This window comes from Microchirus variegatus (genome assembly GCF_963457635.1).
Source record: "Microchirus variegatus genome assembly, chromosome: 14".
NCBI classification, from domain to species: domain Eukaryota; kingdom Metazoa; phylum Chordata; class Actinopteri; order Pleuronectiformes; family Soleidae; genus Microchirus; species Microchirus variegatus.
This window is the reverse complement of record NC_139815.1, coordinates 18,168,906-18,185,981: the sequence shown is the minus strand read 5'-3', so window position 1 is coordinate 18,185,981 and position 17,076 is coordinate 18,168,906.

Here is a 17,076-nt window from a genome sequence, read left to right as displayed (position 1 = left end):
AATAAAGCCACTAATGAGGCTCATGATCTGATTTAGTCCAATTAGATCTCACTTGTGTGTCTAGTGCGCTGTTTCTGTCAGTTGCGCAAATCCTACTGAGGATTTTCTTTTTGTACGTGTCTTGTCGCTGATATGAATGTAACCACCCAGCAGCTTTCAGCTTGGGGATCATTCATGCTTTATGTAATCTACTTAATGTTCAGTGCAGCAATGGGACCGAGGGACTATTGACTTCACGACTCAATCAAAGGCTGTGACAGCGGAAGGAGACTGTTGAAGGAGACTGTTGGTTATGGTATATAACTTCTGGTGGATTGTACCAGATCTTGTTAGTCAGTTTACAGCCCATTATCCATCCATCAATCAATCACGTCCACAAGGTCAGAAAGAGTCACAGCTGGATGTTTGATAAAATATCTCCTTGTTCTGCTCCGCCCTCTGCCTGTCCGCCTATCTATCTATCCGTCTGTCTGCCTGTCTGTCTGTTTGTCTGCCTCCCAGTGGAGTCGTCAGGCCAGTTAATAATTGAACATGTGCCCGGAAAAAGGAGGAGGAGGAGAAGGAAAACAGCCATTTCAAAGAGCTTCTCTAGGTGTGTGTGTGTGTGCCTTGTAGTCTGTGTGGACCACCTTTCAAGCAAACCTATGTTTGTGAGGACATTTTGACCTTGTTAGGACCACACAACTTTAGCAGGCTTCTTCAGGGCTGAGACCTGGTTTTAGGGTTAGATTTAGGTTAAGGTAATGGTTAGGCATTTAGCTGTAATTGTTAAGGTTAGGGTAAGGCACTGGGGAATGCATTATGTCAGTGATTTTACTTTTACTCAACTTAAGACCCAGCTCCAGGTCATGAATCAGCAACATTCCAAGTGAATATTGTAATGGTAAATTGAATTTCTTTGTCTCAGAGCTACAGCTGCCCAACACCCCTTTCCTAACACAAGACATCAGGTCCTTTTGTGTATTTAAATTAGGATGTCTAGACTCAACTCGCACCTTACTTCCACATCTGCAGGATACCTCTGTGGGAGCCCCTGATACTGGCCATAGACAAGAGGTGTGAAAGCACGGCCTGGAGGGGCAGACCCCTTCCCAGTCAAAGAGATCTGAAAGGGATGTTCCCAAATGTTTAGGTCCAGCCATGCTCTGGGCCTTTCTTCAGCTACGACTACTCGTGTGTAGATTGACCTTTTATTTGCAAAGAAAATAAATCCTTGTCAGCCGGCAGAAGTCTCTATTCCATTCTCACCAGCAGCAGCAGAAAATTTCCACAACAATATACAGACAACACTAACGTTGCAAAAGAGAACTAAATGAACAAATAAATGATTTGAGGAAAAGACGCTCTGTTTTGTCCATGTGCACAAACTGTCTGCACGATTCATTTGTTTCCAAAATGGCAGTGAACCAAGACTGATCATGACTCTGGCGATGCTCCCTTCATGCCCACTTGTTATCAGTGAGGTTGTGGTTGTGTTGTCAGTGGCAACCGTACCAAATTTGCAGCGATGACTGCCCCATAAACGCCTGTACTCTTCACGCACTTATATTAAACACCAACTAACATTTAAACACATGCAAAAGTAATCGAATACAACTAAAAGCTGGTTCATCTCACTCAGCGAGTTCAAACAACGCTGATTAAGCCTTAATCAACTCCACATGACACTGCATTTTGCACTTAAGCTGTGTTTTGAATCTCATGTTGTCTGGCGCTGCATTGTGAGCTAGGGCTGTCGAGTTTGAACAAATTTATAATGGTCCACAATTTGTTCTCATAAAATTGAAGGGGTTTCAATCTGGACCACACGGTGGCACCCACACCCATGTGTGTGGGTTTTCTCTGGGTTCTTGGCTTCCTCCCACAGTCCAAAAACATGCAATATAGGGATTAGGTAAATTGGACACTCTAAATTGGACACTCTAAATTGGCCACGAGAATGAGAGTGAATGGTTGTTTGCCTCTATATGTGGTCATGTGATGGACTGGCAAACTGTCCAGGGTGTACCCTGCCTTTTGCCCTATGTCAGCTGAGATTGGCACAGCACCTCCCGCGACCCTCATGTGGAGGATAAAGTGGTAGAAAATTAATGGATGGGTTTCAATCTGTAGAGAGAGGAATCTCCCTCATGTACCCTTGCTTCTCCAACTGTTACTGCTGCAGCGGACAATATGATAAGATGACAATAATTCAGTTCTCTTAATGTCATGTAAACAACAAAGCTTGACAAAAACCGAGTTAGTCTTAGTCCTAGTCGGACTAACGTATTTGGATATTGAGATACAAAGTCTGATTACACATGGTTACATCGGACTGGAGTTGGACTTGGTGTTCTGCGTATGCATATAAGCTAAAACATTTGTAGTATGAGACCTCTTTTCTCTACATGTCTCATTTTATGTTTTTCCTCCGTCTGTAGTATATGATCACTGTACAGCACACGGATGGAAGAAACACATGATGCTGCCATTGGTAGAAAACAAACTTATTAAATATGGAAAATCAACCCTGTACTAGTCTCTACACTATAAGACTATATGCAGCAAAGTGGCAACAGCATAGACATGGCAGCAAATTAACATTTTCTTTGTGTTCTTTTTGTCTTTTCCAGTCACTTTTTTAATGTTTACATCACACCACAACAACTGTTCCACACGTCACACAACTGTCCTTCCTTCCTCTATAAAGTCACTTCCTCTTTCCCAACTCACACACACACACACACACACTTACACACACTAGTGGCGCTGATTTAATACAAGGTCTGGCCGTCACCATCCCCCACCTGTGGCCCCGTGGCCTGTCGCTCATCTTGACTGATGGCTGCACTGCCAGGCTCAGTCTGTAGAGATTAAAGTCAGCGGGGAAAGAGGATTTATTCTCCAGCGTTCTCTCTCTCACACTCTCCCCTTTAACTGAATTTCCTGCTGTTTTACTTTGTCCACTTCCCATGCCCTCGAGTAGGACTAAGACTGAGAGACCATTCATTCACAGGTACACCAGTTCACTTTATCCCTGATGTAAATATCTCATCAACCAATTTCAGAAACTGCTGAAATACTAAGTAAAACCCGACACTACACATAATGAACTGTTCCGTAAAATCACCATACAATTAACCTATACGTGAAAGCCACTACAGCAGGGATTATGTGTGTTAAACTGTGGTCAGATTAAATCCTCCATCACACGGAACGTGAGAAGATTCACGAGCAAAAACCGTGGGTGATTGTTTCAAGGGGGTGATGTGTGCACAAAGAAAAGACCACAACATTAAGTGCTTTGCATCAAACATATTGAAATATTAGTGCATTTCAAACAGGCGGAGATGTTAAAAGGGCACCGATGAATTATTGATCAAAAATATTAATAGCGTTAATGCTAAAAAGCTGGTGAAGGGAAATGAGGAAATAGGATGAGCGAGGGAAAGAGCCAGAACATGACTCAGCAGAGCCAGTAACTGAGGAACAAAGGATGGATGTTGTGTTTTATAATTGGACTTAATCCCAGTGAGAAGTCCACCTGCTAGCTCGTTATTTTGCTATAAAAGTAAAAAGTCTAAATTTGTGTTCTCTAAACGTCTGTCTCCGTTTGCCTCATCTGTCACTTTCATTACATCTTTTCGTTTATTTTCTGATGCTGCCACTTTTAAATATACTGGATTGTGTGTGTATGTGTGTCTGCCATGTTGACAGTATAGAAGGGAGCAGTATAGAGTTTTTGCACAGAGCTCCAGTCGACGACTGGATTAGTGCTGTTATTAAAGGCTGATACGATTAACACAGAGCTACACAGCAACCAATCAAGGAAGAATCTGACGGCAAACAATTTCAGGCAACCAAATGAATAGTTTCAAAGCAGAAAAGTGGAAAAACATCCATGTTGAAACCACTGCAATGCACTTTTTGATGTACGTTTTAAATTTGCCATCACCTGGTGCTTACTAGCTGCAGAAAATGTCTGGCTGTTAATCTGAATACCTGCTGTGTTAATCCCATTAAACGGCTAAATTTGAGCTATTAAACTGATATGGATGATATGATATGAATCAATAAGGATATTACAGTGACATTCAGGCAGGAATCTATCACAGTATGGGTTCAACAATGCAATAATAAAGAGATACATGCAAACAAATACTGGCGATGAACACAGTACAAACGCAGTAGCAACTGTGGAAATTCACCACTTCACTACAACCATAACCAAGGATAATATTCAGTAAAGGGAGCAGCAGCACAGACCTGGTTTCCATGAGAGGAAACAGACAACATTTCCTCCATCATCTCACGTGATGCTACACAGACAGTTCACAAGAACACACGTCTGTCTTCATTTACAATAAAGTAATAAACTAATTATTCATCATAATTTTTATTATTATTATTTTGAAGCTAGTGATTCTGTCTTTTTCTAGGATTACCTATTACTTGGTTCTCACTAAAGTACACAATGTGGGCTGTGAGTGCGGTAAAAACAACTCTAATCTCATCACATGACCTTGGACAATGTATCCCTAAGACCATTTCACAGTAATGTGGTCATTTTGATGATGGCAAGACAGGAATTGAACCGCAGTAAGTATTTCTATTTCTCCTAATTTGCAGTTACGTCCTTTGTGAAATGCAAAGCAGCAGGTAGACACGGTGCAGCCCACATGCGAGAACAAGATGCAGCACTCGTTTAACCTCCTCCAGTCTGTCAGCCTGTTGTGATTAACTGCCTCCACTGCTGTCACTCCAGCACCGTTTACCTTCAGCCGAGATAAGCAGATGATAACGTGTTGGTGGACGAAATAGGACATCAGGACTCTGTGCTTTTCCGTAGCATTGAGCATTCAAGGGAAACGGTCTAAAGTCTCATGGTTTTCTCATAGGTTTAACCTAAATCTAATTTTATTCTATGTTTTGAATAGTTATAACATTTCCCTCTCTCTCGTGCATGTGTTAGTGGGTGACTTAAAGGGGAAGTAAGTAGTTTATAGTGCCATCTAGAGGAGAGGCTGAAATTTACAACAAAGACCTGCTGCTCTGCTCACCCCCTCCCTTCCCTGAGCGCTACGGTATCCGCAGCTGGTCAAATGTCGTCCTCGTCGTCTTTCTCCGTGTCAGCAGATGAGGTTCGTGAGGTGAGGGAGAGGGCGAGCTACCGCGGCCGTAGCAGACGAAGCGGAGAGAGTGGAGGCGGGACTTCCGCTACAAGTAAAGAGACGCTTGATTTGTTCTCTCGCGTTTGTCCTTACAGGCTCTGGCAGAAACATGGCGTCTCGCTGCTAACAGTGGCTATGCAACCGCGGCCCGCGACCATGTTATTTTAAATGACTTTTTGAAACACTACGAAAATGAAACAAAGAATATTATACAGCGACTAGACAATGCAGGAGCACATAATATGTATACAAAAGTGGATTTTGGGTAATATAAACCCATATATACTACATATTGTCCCTTTAAAGAGGAGAAGGACACACTGTAACTGCTCTTTCTGTGATTATCCATTTGTTCAACTAATTGTGTGGAAGTGAAACAGACACAAGGGTGAACCCTGGGGAGTGCATGGTTTCAGCAGGAAAAAATCTTATTCCCTATTTCCCTCTTCTATTTGCACCAAACTTAATCTCCTGGCGTTACATCACCTTCAAAGTATTCTTGAAAATGAGTACAGCAGATTAGATGAATTCATCTGATTGTTAAAGTGTCTTTGACTGAAAAACAACAGGTACACCATCATGACTCTCATGTCCATTTACACTGAATATGTAGCAGACTGTGAGAGAACACTAAGCGGCACACGCACGTACGTACATGTGTCTGGAAGCTTCACTAACACCTAACAGACAGACAAACTGAAAATATCACAGTGGTTCATGAATAATAATAAAGGAGAGAGTGTCTCTCTCTGTGTGTGTGTGTGTGTGTGTGTGTGTGTGTGTGTGTGTGTGTGTGTGTGTGTGTGTGTGTGTGTGTGTGTGTGTGTGTATTCAGCTGCATTATGGGGACAAATCGGCAAGTCTACATCACATAGCTCACATTTTTACTCTTTGACTTTCGACTGAGTAATCTTTTTATATAGTTTTATTGTAGGTCTTGTTTATTTGTGTTGTTTTTATACGTTCTACGGTATTTAATTGTTTTATTGTATATTTTATTGTCCATTAGGTCACACATTTTTATGTCTGATGTACAGCACTTTCCTGAAGAGAGGGTTTTTCAAGGGTTCTTGGTAACACTAATGGTTCCACTAAGAACCATTGTGATCCAGAGAACCCTTTAAAACGCCTTTTCTGAATAAAGGGTTTTAAAAGAGTTAATGGTGGAATACTCCAAAAGGGTGGAACCAAAAATGGTTCTCCTATGAGGACAAGCCGAAGAACTACTTACTTACTTTTATTTCTAAGAGTGTAGTTCCCTCAGAAAGAGTCATCTCCACAAAACCTTTTTACACACAGCCTGTGTGTTTTTTTTTTTTATATATCCAGCTCTTCATTTTCAATTTGTGTTATTTTATTTTGGCACAACAGCCTGTCTGACACTGCTCCTTTAATATTAATTCTACATTTTTGACATGTCTTTTTTGTCTGTTGTGTCAAACAGGGAAATACCAATGAATCTGATTTGATTTGAACTGACTAAGAAACTAACTAACAATGTCTACCATCGTGGAGTTTTCACAGAAAATTGTCTTTTTTTTCTTTTGCACAATAAAAAAAGAGAGAAAATGCACAAAGTGTCCACTTTTAACATGAGCTGAAAATTACAGGTTGTCTCACTCCTACACTGCTCGACTCTACCCTCAGTAATTATACTTCATATGAAGCATACATTTGTGCAGAACCAACACTTACCAGGCACGGTGAGACTTTTGCTCATATAGAAATGCTGATAATAAACCATTATTGGACATACAGCCACACGACCACTTCCCTAAATTGCCACCATGTTGGGGTGGAGAGACTGGGGCAGTAGACCATGGTTAGTTCGTTAAAAAATCCTATGAAATGATTGCATGTGTGCTCATCCTCAATATTCTCCAAGTCCTTTCCTAAAGGCAGACTGTATTTTCTGTTGAAACAGTAAACGATTACATCTCAGACACAAGAGGATCATTTAAGACACTTCATCATCATCTAGCAAAACAAGCCTCGATAAGTAAATGAAGGTAGTGTTTTCCACCACATGCATGATGAGGCCCGAATGAGGCTGGAGCCTTTCTTTTCCCCTGACCTTTACAGCGTCACCGCTACATGTTGCTCATCAAGATTGTATCCACTTTTTTCATTACCATGCACATAAACCACAAGTACACACACACACTGACCTACAAGCAGCAATCACACACTCCAAGACATGACCAGGCCAGAGAGCATGATGGGAGCCTGAGGGCTAAACTATTCAGCCACCACCTTACAGCTTTACGGCTGACTGCTAATATACCAAGCATGTACCAACAGCCACACACACACACACACACATAACACACACACACACTTTGCTTCATAGCTTGATTGTCAAAGCTGCTTTTCATTATTAAATCCAGGACGTAAGATATGAACATCAGTCATGTTTGTTCTGCACTGAAACAATATTAGGGACTAGAATGTGATTCTATCATCTAATCTAATTTATCGCAAAGATATAAGAACTTAAACATATGAATAGCCATGTATGTACAACATTTTAAATTGGCATAAAACATATATAGCAATTTATTGCAAAAGCTGTGACTGCGTCAAAATCAACAAATAAAAACAAAATGAGAAGATACTCATTTCAGAAAACAATCTTCAACATTGAAATCAATCAATGATTCGTGCATAACCTAAACTGCAGCCTTTGAAATGTGCTAATTGTAACTTCAATGTGAAAATTATTCATTGTTCAGCCATAGCTTGTTTACATTCTGATGTATTCCTGGACTGGGACACTTAAACGACACCAAGCTGCCTGATATATCCAGCCATTGGGGCCATAAATGTACTCCCGGTGTTTGTGCGAGGCTGCATAAATGGAGATGGATGCTTTAGGAAGGACAATTGGCATAGAATCAATGCCATAGCAAGAATATAAATGGGAAGCAGTTACAATGTTCACACGATAAATCAGGAAAGGAAAAAAAACAAAACAAAAGATGACTGTAGCACAAATAGAAGAAAATAATCCCTAAATTATTTTATGTCATTATTTCAAATTAGGTTTTTCCATCAATAACAACCAGAAAGATAGTAGGCTTTCATGGGTTATAAGATAAGCACTGGAAAAATGTCACATTTTAAAAGAACATCTTTATAATAGAGCTTCTTTTTACCCAGGTTGACCACAGTAGCTGCATGTGAATGAAAAAAAGGTACAAAACTTCACACAGAGCCAGTTTTCTGCCCTCAGCAGCGCCCGCTGTGACCATATGGCCTCAGTGAATTAAAACATTCCCTATGGCGAGACAGGAGGGACACACAGGGAGGAATCTGCTGTGGAAAAGCACTCAGGAAATCACTAAGGAAATCTACAGAATAAAAGCCAGAGTACCAGGGAAATGTCACCACAAAAGGCATCTCACCTGTTATTCTACCCAACAACCCCAACTTTTGCCTTCATATAGGTTAATTTCTATCTGAAACTTCGTATAAAACTGTATTAGCGACTCCTTGGTGAATGATTTAAAAAGTAAACCGTCACATCTTGACAAATCTTCACTGTGACAGATTAAAAGACCCAAATAAATAAAAATAAAGGGCGCAGGGTGACAATTAACCAGGGATGTATTTCCCACATTTCCTCATTATATAATCCAAATAAGGACAGGATTGAGAGAGGCAGATTAACTATACAGTAACAGGTGGATGGGAGGATTGATAGGAGCAGAGGTGGAGTGGTCGGTCACAATGGAAGAAAGTGCACCTTTGACTCAGCCTAAAGCAGCTTTTACAACCATTAATCTATCAATCAGGGGAATAATTAACATACATTTTTTATGACATAATGCATTTAGCATCTGCAACAAACACAGTCAGAATAAATTGGGGGTGGGCGGAGCAGAGAGAATACAGGCTGGGGAACAAGGTAGTGTGGGACACATACTGTACAGGCGAGTCAAAGCAATCATCTGCGGCCTGGCAGGATAATCACTGCAAAGCTCCACTGTCCCATTCACGGAGGATAAAACCCACTGGATTAATCTGTAGGCCTACAGAACACACACACAAACACACACATGCAAACACAGAGATACCTCACAAAACTTACATAACACATCGACCACTCTGCCTCTGCATCTCTTTACTTTCCCCTCTCTCATAATGTACATGCAACACACACAAAAGCACACATGTACACACACACACACACACACACACACACACACAGGTTTGGTGCAGCTATTCTTCTGAGGACACAACATTGACTTCCATTCATTTGGACAGTCTAAACAAAATGTAGCCACAACCAGTTCACAGCTAACCCTAACCTTAACCTAAACACAATTCAAATCTTAGCCCTAAACTTAACAATGTCCTCAGAAATTAGGTTCTGCCTTATTAGGACCAGGTTTTGGTGACTACTGGTTCTCACAAGACCAGTGTTTATACCAGAAAATGTCCTACAGAGGTGGTAAATACAAGTACACACGCACACGCACTCCACACCCCCTCCTTTCCTTATTTTCTCCTCTACTCTCTCGACATGAGCACATTCAAATGGACACCTGTCATCATGCTGTTCATTTATACACACTCACACACATACATAGTGGTGAGGCACATACAGCAAAGAGCATGCACAGCCACTTTATTAGGTACACCTGTTTAACTGCAAATACAGTACAGACATACAGACATCGATCTGCTGAAATTCAAACCAAGCCAAGGAATGGTGGGGGGGACGTGACATTTAACTGAGAATGGTCCAAAAGGCCTTGTTGATGCCAGAGGTCAAAGGTCAATGGCTAGAGGGGTTCAAGACAACAGCAACTAAAATATATGAATCATAACAATGAAGGGATGCTCGGTGAACCTTGGAACAGATGGGCTACAGCAGCAGAAGGTGGAGTGTGTACCTAATAAAGGGGCTGGTGAGGGTATATCGGTATGCCTACTGTATGTATGAGACGTGTATACACATGGATGCACAATGCACATTCTGCATAATATGCATAATGATTAAAATATACACACATACACACGCTAACAACAAGAGAACAAATGGTTGTCGGGGGAACTTTAAAGGTTGATTTCCATATGCAGTTTTTCCGTTTTGCTCTCATTCGTGCGTGTTTAAGAAAACTGTGTTGAAATGAACAGTATTTGCCACTTTACTGTCAAAGTAAATCAGCCTGAATACCGACAGCAGAAATGCCTGTCATATGTCGCCCACATCTGTGCAGTCATACATGTGAATGATTAAAAAAACACTGTGAAATCCTGAACCAAGATGTAGATCCTACATTTTGTCTTTGAAATCCTTATAATAACTTATCTGGCACAGTTTTTTATTTTTTCCATCATCAGGCTTGGGGAGGATATGAAGTTATTCCATTAAAGCTGCATGTAAATAAATTCTGGTGATTTTTGTTGTTGTTGTTGTTGTTTTTCTTATAGATTCCTCTGATTGGTCTTTGTGAAAAGAAACGATGTCACATTATTTGCATGGAACTCGCTCCAGACTCAACTGAAGATGTTTGACCTGATTTTACTTGGAGCCTTGCATTCTATCGTATTAGAAAGACAGCGAGAAACTTAAACTACTACTGTGACCTCAAGTCCTGCACTTTAAATGTCAAGCGTACCGTTTTGTCTAAAATGGCTGTTTATGACCTCTCTCATAAATCTGTACTATTCACTATGACGTGCGCTGCTGACCTCTTTGGCCACGTTACCGTTGGAAAAAAGAAATTTCAATCTCAGTGGATTATTTATTAAAAATAATAATAATAATAATAAAAAACGCAATACCAGAGCTGCCTGAGAGAGTGTTTGTGTGTATACAGTGGCACACAAACAACGACTTGTTGTCATGTTTTTACTGGGTTCACGTCATGTTGCTGCCTCCGTCTGTCTTGACACACAAAACAACTCGCTTCCTGTGTGCAGCGTGGTACTGAGGTGCGGTGACACAAATCTAAACATTGCCATACAGAGAAATATAAATACAGTGATTTGTGTGAAGCGTTGTGCAAAGCGATTCGATAACGATTGGAACTGACGTTTGTTTGTAAAAGTTACGCACTACATCTTTAAGTCTCAATGAAGTCAAGTCACCGTTTAAATCAAGTTAAAGTTGTGTGAGGCACAAAGATCTGTAAGAAACAAAACTGTAAGCTAAGCCTGCTGCTTGCTTCAATTATAGTTTCCTTTCTTTGAAGTTTTCCTTTCTTACTTTTTTCTTTGACCATCACCAGCAAGTCTCCACAGACTCACATCCTTTTTCAGTTTCACCACCACCAACAGTGTCTGAGCTTTGAGGATTCTATAGCACAAACCTCTCAAGTCAGATATCTCTTCCCCCGATAAAAACTACAAACTGTGTGATGCTTATAACCAGCCAGTGATGACAAATCATTAACAAGTTTAAGGAGTGCAAAATCCAAAAAAACAAATTCCATTGGTGACAATTTATGGACTGCAAATGTCAACCCTCTGCTCTGCAGTGTTTTTTTTTTGTTTTGCTGAAACCTCAGTAAGTGAGCAACAGGCACTGAAAAACAAGACTGTGCATTGTTGGAAATGACTGCATTTCTGCTGGTGGCATTTTTTTTTAGCTGATCAAACTGAAATTCAATGAGGACAATGGAGATAATAGAAAACTGAATATGTAACAAGAGCAACATTTAGCAGGCGCAAACCAAGGCCACTCACTTCCCCACAGTGTCAATACACTCCCTTATGATTAACACATTTATTTTGTATCCGGATCACCACCAACATTTAAACTTGTGGTTTAAACGGAAAAAAAGAGTGCTGAGGAGGAGGAGGAGGAGGAGGGGTGTGGTGATTATTTGTGCTCCCAGGTTCATGTTCTTCCCAGCATCTCATCTCTAGAGAATCAGAATGACATCTCTGATGAGATGTTTACAGTAAAACAGGACGGTGATTTTCCTTCAAGGTGCCCGTTCAGTGACAGCATAACTCAAAATCTGCAGTCACAGAGCGCCTGGGCATGGACACACACACAAGACTTGTTGTAGACGGTGTTGGTTGCTGTATCAGCTCTCTTCCTGGTGGCAGTTTCGCAAGTTCTTTAAGAGAGGCTGAACATCTGATATAAACACGGACCTTGTGAGGACCAAAACCTGGTCCTAGTGAGACAGAACCTCATTTCTGAGGAACTGGGTTAAGTTTAGGGCTAAGATTTGAATTGTGGTTAGTTTAAGGGCTGGGTTAAACAGGTTTGCACAGTTATAGCTGTTCAAATCTGTGTGTGTGTGTGTGTGTGTGTGTGTGCGTGCGTGTGTGTGTGTGTGTGTGTGTGTGTGTGTGTATGCATGTGTTTACTGTTACATTACAGGGACTGTTTTCTTCCTGGAGATCTTTTGAGGATTTGTTTGTAAGTCCTCACAACTTTAAAGGGCTTTGAGGGTTAAGAATTGGTTGTAGGGTTTGTCTCCGTGTGTGTGTGTGTGGCGAGTATTGTGGAGCTGTCCACGGTGCTGAACACGATGCCTTATGCACGAAGCTTTTTCTTCTTCGTTTTTTTTTTTTTTTTTTAATTATATTATTTCCCGAGGCTGAACCATCCCCTAATTTAACCCTCACAACAAACAACTGCCTTAATTCTGTACTACGTTAAAGACGCAAACACTGGATCAGCGCAGAGCAACATTTACACTGATTTATACTTGAACACACGCAAAGACCGAAAGGCGACAACAAACACCAGACAATCACAGGACTGTAAAACAATGAAGAACATGTCCTTTTATGATAAATAATATGAACTTTAGAATTGTGTTTAAAAACAAACTAACTTTAATTAAATGCTGTTCTGTATTAAACAGTCTGATGCGATAGAAAATAAATACACGAGTTAAACTTACCTGCTCGAGTTTCCTCTGCTCGTGCTTTTCTCTTGTTTTCCTCCGTTTGTTTGGATTTGCTTGGACACTCGGTGAAGCGTCCGTCTGTCCTGATGCTCCGTTCAGCGGAATTGTCCCCGGTGAAAAGACGCCGCCCTCCGGCCAAGCGAGCGTCAAGGAGCTGATGTTTAAACACTCCACACTTCCTGTTGGTGTTTGACAAAATAAAACCGTGATGGGAGGAACCTAGTGATCACAACGGCGCTTTAGACTGGTCTGTAAAAACATCTCATATGATACCGAATTGGTCATAACATACATTCTTTGTTAAATAACAAGAAAAATCTAAATTAAAATCCACTTAAATGTGTCTTTGCCTTTTTGTCAATAAAGCACATTTCGTGAATTACGGCAGAGAATCAAGGTGCTGCACAAAAACGAAGTAATTTATACAAAGTTTAAACATACAATGCATTACACATTGTTCACAGAATGATTAAAATACATTTAAAAAGTAAGAAAAGAGATGGAACTCGTAAGAAGGCTCTTTTTAACAGCCTACAATGTGTATCTTAGATTTATAGAAGTTTGTTAGTTTGTTTTTTCGTTTATAGGTTTGTAGATTATTTTTTAATGCTTTTATTTTGACGGTCAGGTCTTCATACTTCCTGTGTCGTTGTGATAATTGATGCCGCTCACAAAATGGCCGCGCCCTCTGACGTCAGACGCAGAGGATAAAAGGTAGGGCAGCTCAGCTGCTCAGATTAGAGTGAAAAACAGGTGCGAAGATACATTGAGAATTATTGTATTCAAGGAAATATATAAGAATATTCGTCCTGGTACTGTCTACTCTTTAAAAAAAACTGTGTGAGGGACTGAGATTAGAATTAAAAAAAAGTTTATCCATTTGTCTGTGCACTAAATATTGTATTGTGACCACCTTGTCAGTATGATGCATGTAACTTCAAACACCATCCACTTTATTAGGTACACCTGTTCAACTGCTCCATAACACAAATATCTAATCAGCCAATCAAATGGCGGGAGTTCCAACTGAGCACTCTTGATATGATACGCAATACATGGTCCATGATACCAATAATATTGCGATATAATGATTCTGTTAAATAATTATCTTTATGAATCTTTAGGCGGGATGATAATTGTACCACTTCATCATTCTTGTCACATGATTTCCATTTCTGGTCTTAATGAAGTTTGAAGGAAAATGCACATCATGGATGAAACAACTCATACTGACAACATCCAGCATCGTAAACAAATGCTGTTAATTATTCCTGTCACTCTGAGTGAGACTGATAAAAGACATGCTGTGAAAAGACGAACGGTTAGGGGAGATATGATTCTATCCCTCTCCTCCTCCGCTCTATCTGTCTGCGACCGTTTCTCACCTCTCTACCAATTGTCACTTTAGTAATTTGAATGTTGAAATCTCTTCTCCTTCATTCCCTTTTTGTTTTACCCCACACACTCAGATCCAGCATCATATTGTGTGTTAAACAACACAGTAATGAAGAATACTTTACAGTTATTATGCCTAACCAAGGTTTTGTAATGTTCTACATTCAGAAGTTGCTATCCTGTCCTGGACACATTAACTTTACTTTTAAAGCTTTTTTTCACAGCAAGCTCAAAGTTAACTAGCCATTTCATGTAGTTACCTCCAGGTGTGATAAGCAGCATCAGTGTGCATCTAATCTGTACCGGTGATGGATTGGCTTAATCCACATATGGGTACAATCTTGAGCAGCGCATTGATGAAACCATCAAAGCCCCTCCTGAAAACAGACGATCCAATAGCCATCAGACTGAGCACGGTGAATCTCTCACTGAAGTGCTTTTCTGTCTCTCCATCTCCATCTCTCTCCTCCTAAGTACAAATGTGTGAGCAACACACACACACACACACACACACACACACACACACACACTACATCCATTAGGAATAAATAAATCACACATTGATTTCTTTCATGTGTAACAGAGGCTGTTGCTCTGGCAGACAGAACGACTGTGAATTATGAGAACATGCACAAAGGAGCTATGAAAAGATTCTCTGCTCAACGGTGATGTGAAAACACGCTCACTGGCCACTTTATTAGGTACAATGTGCTCGTACTGCTACTATCTTTAGCTGTTTGGAATAATAGAAGTTATTTATCACATCGTTCATTCAGTATCGGCATTTGTGGAGGCTTAACGACATAAAAATGCATTGAGAATGAGAATCAATGAGACCAGCTTGAAATCAAGTCAAAGATCATTTTATCCGGCAGTCAGATGTTAGATCTTTTGTACAGGCCACCAGCGAAATTGTATGCACAAGTAAGTGATAAACTGAATGGTTGAAATAGCTAGTGATTTAATTGAATGGTTGAAATGGCTCACGGCTAAAAGTGACTTGATAGATGGTTGAAACACCCAGCCTCCCTTTCTCCTGATCATCTTTCTCTACATCGTAATAATTAGAAATGATCATCCAGAGTAAAAAAGGTTTGAGCTGATCAGGTAAGGACGTGCTTAATGATGGAGCTCATTTATGACAAATGGAGGGAGAAAATTCCTCTTGCGATCGTCTACTTTCGTATTGTGCGGCATATATAGTTTTTCCTGGAGTCACAGGGTGATAAGGTGTATTTATGTTTAATATAAGGCTAAGTGCTTATTTCATTAGTCCTGTCCTCGTTCTGGGTGAAGATGTGCTTGTATGACCTCCTCAACCATTGTGTGTGTGTGTGTGTGTGCACAGACACACCAATGTCGGTTCATGTGTGCAGTCAGCAGAGATGCGATATTCCCAGAGTGAGGGCAGAAAGCTGAAGCAGCATCACTGCCCCGCACTTGTCTGAACATGCCATCGATCGAGCCGCTCTGCTTTCCGCTCCACCCTCCATTATCACTTACATACATATTTCAAGTGGTCCGCTCTTCCTTAGAGCAGTTTGTTGTGCTCTTAGAAGACATCTCTTTTGAACTCATATTAATTAATTTCAAGTGCGGTATATTGGAAGCTTGTGTATGTCGCCAGGTCAAAAATTCCAAATTTTAAGCTGCAGTGCATCTATTTTTTGGTATTTTTTGTTGTTATTGATGTTACTATTCTGCCTCTGTTTGGTTTTCTTAGACATAAATAATGTAACATTATTTAAGAAGCATTTTTTGAGCAGTGTAATTCACTTTCTGTGGGCACCCCTTTGTGTTTTCAGTCATATTCCCAACGTGTTTGCAGCAGTTTCGCTTTACTGGTCCAGTGTTGCAGTTGTCTCAGTCTCGACACAAAACAAATCACTTCCTGTCTGCAGCACCCAAAACGACATTGGGTAACATTGCTATACAGAGAAATATAGAGTTGCTTGTGTGAGGCATTGTGTGAAAGAAATCACCCATCAGCTTTACAGGTCTTTTCTTGTTGTAGCACTGTCAAAATCTGCCTTCAGTGCAAAGAAACATAAACAACTGAAAGAGCCTGAAAGTGAGTGGCACAACAAACGCAATTAAGTGAGTCAATATTGCCAGAGTTGTAGAGATGGAGAGATAGCCTCAGGTTATGTGTCCCGTATGAGACGAGTGTGTCTCTGTATTTTAATATCCTGTGGATGAAACTCGACAATCACCTGTTTTTTTCCAGCGATCCCGCTCACCGCAGCTGCCTGTAACTTGCAAAAGCCGTGACAATGTGTCTGAGGGGTACACGAGGGCACAGAGAGTCACACATCAGTCAACATTTACTGTGAAATGCAACACAATCAAAACAAATTGTAACTTACGACTATACAAAATGGTAGTGGATATTAACACGGAAGCGTCAGTCCTACAAGAGAATCACACAGTGCTTCTGAAGTGAACAGACAAACAAATTCTTTGGACAATGATAGGGGTCCTAGCAAATTCTGATGATGGGAATTAGAAAAACCTATTAAGGACATTCAATTTTGCCATAATTCATGGTTTAAAAATTCATGGTTTAAAAAACAATACAAGTATTACACCTACTCCTCAGCTCAGTTATTTAAGCGTGAAGATTTCAGAAATAAACTCACAACAATGACTCA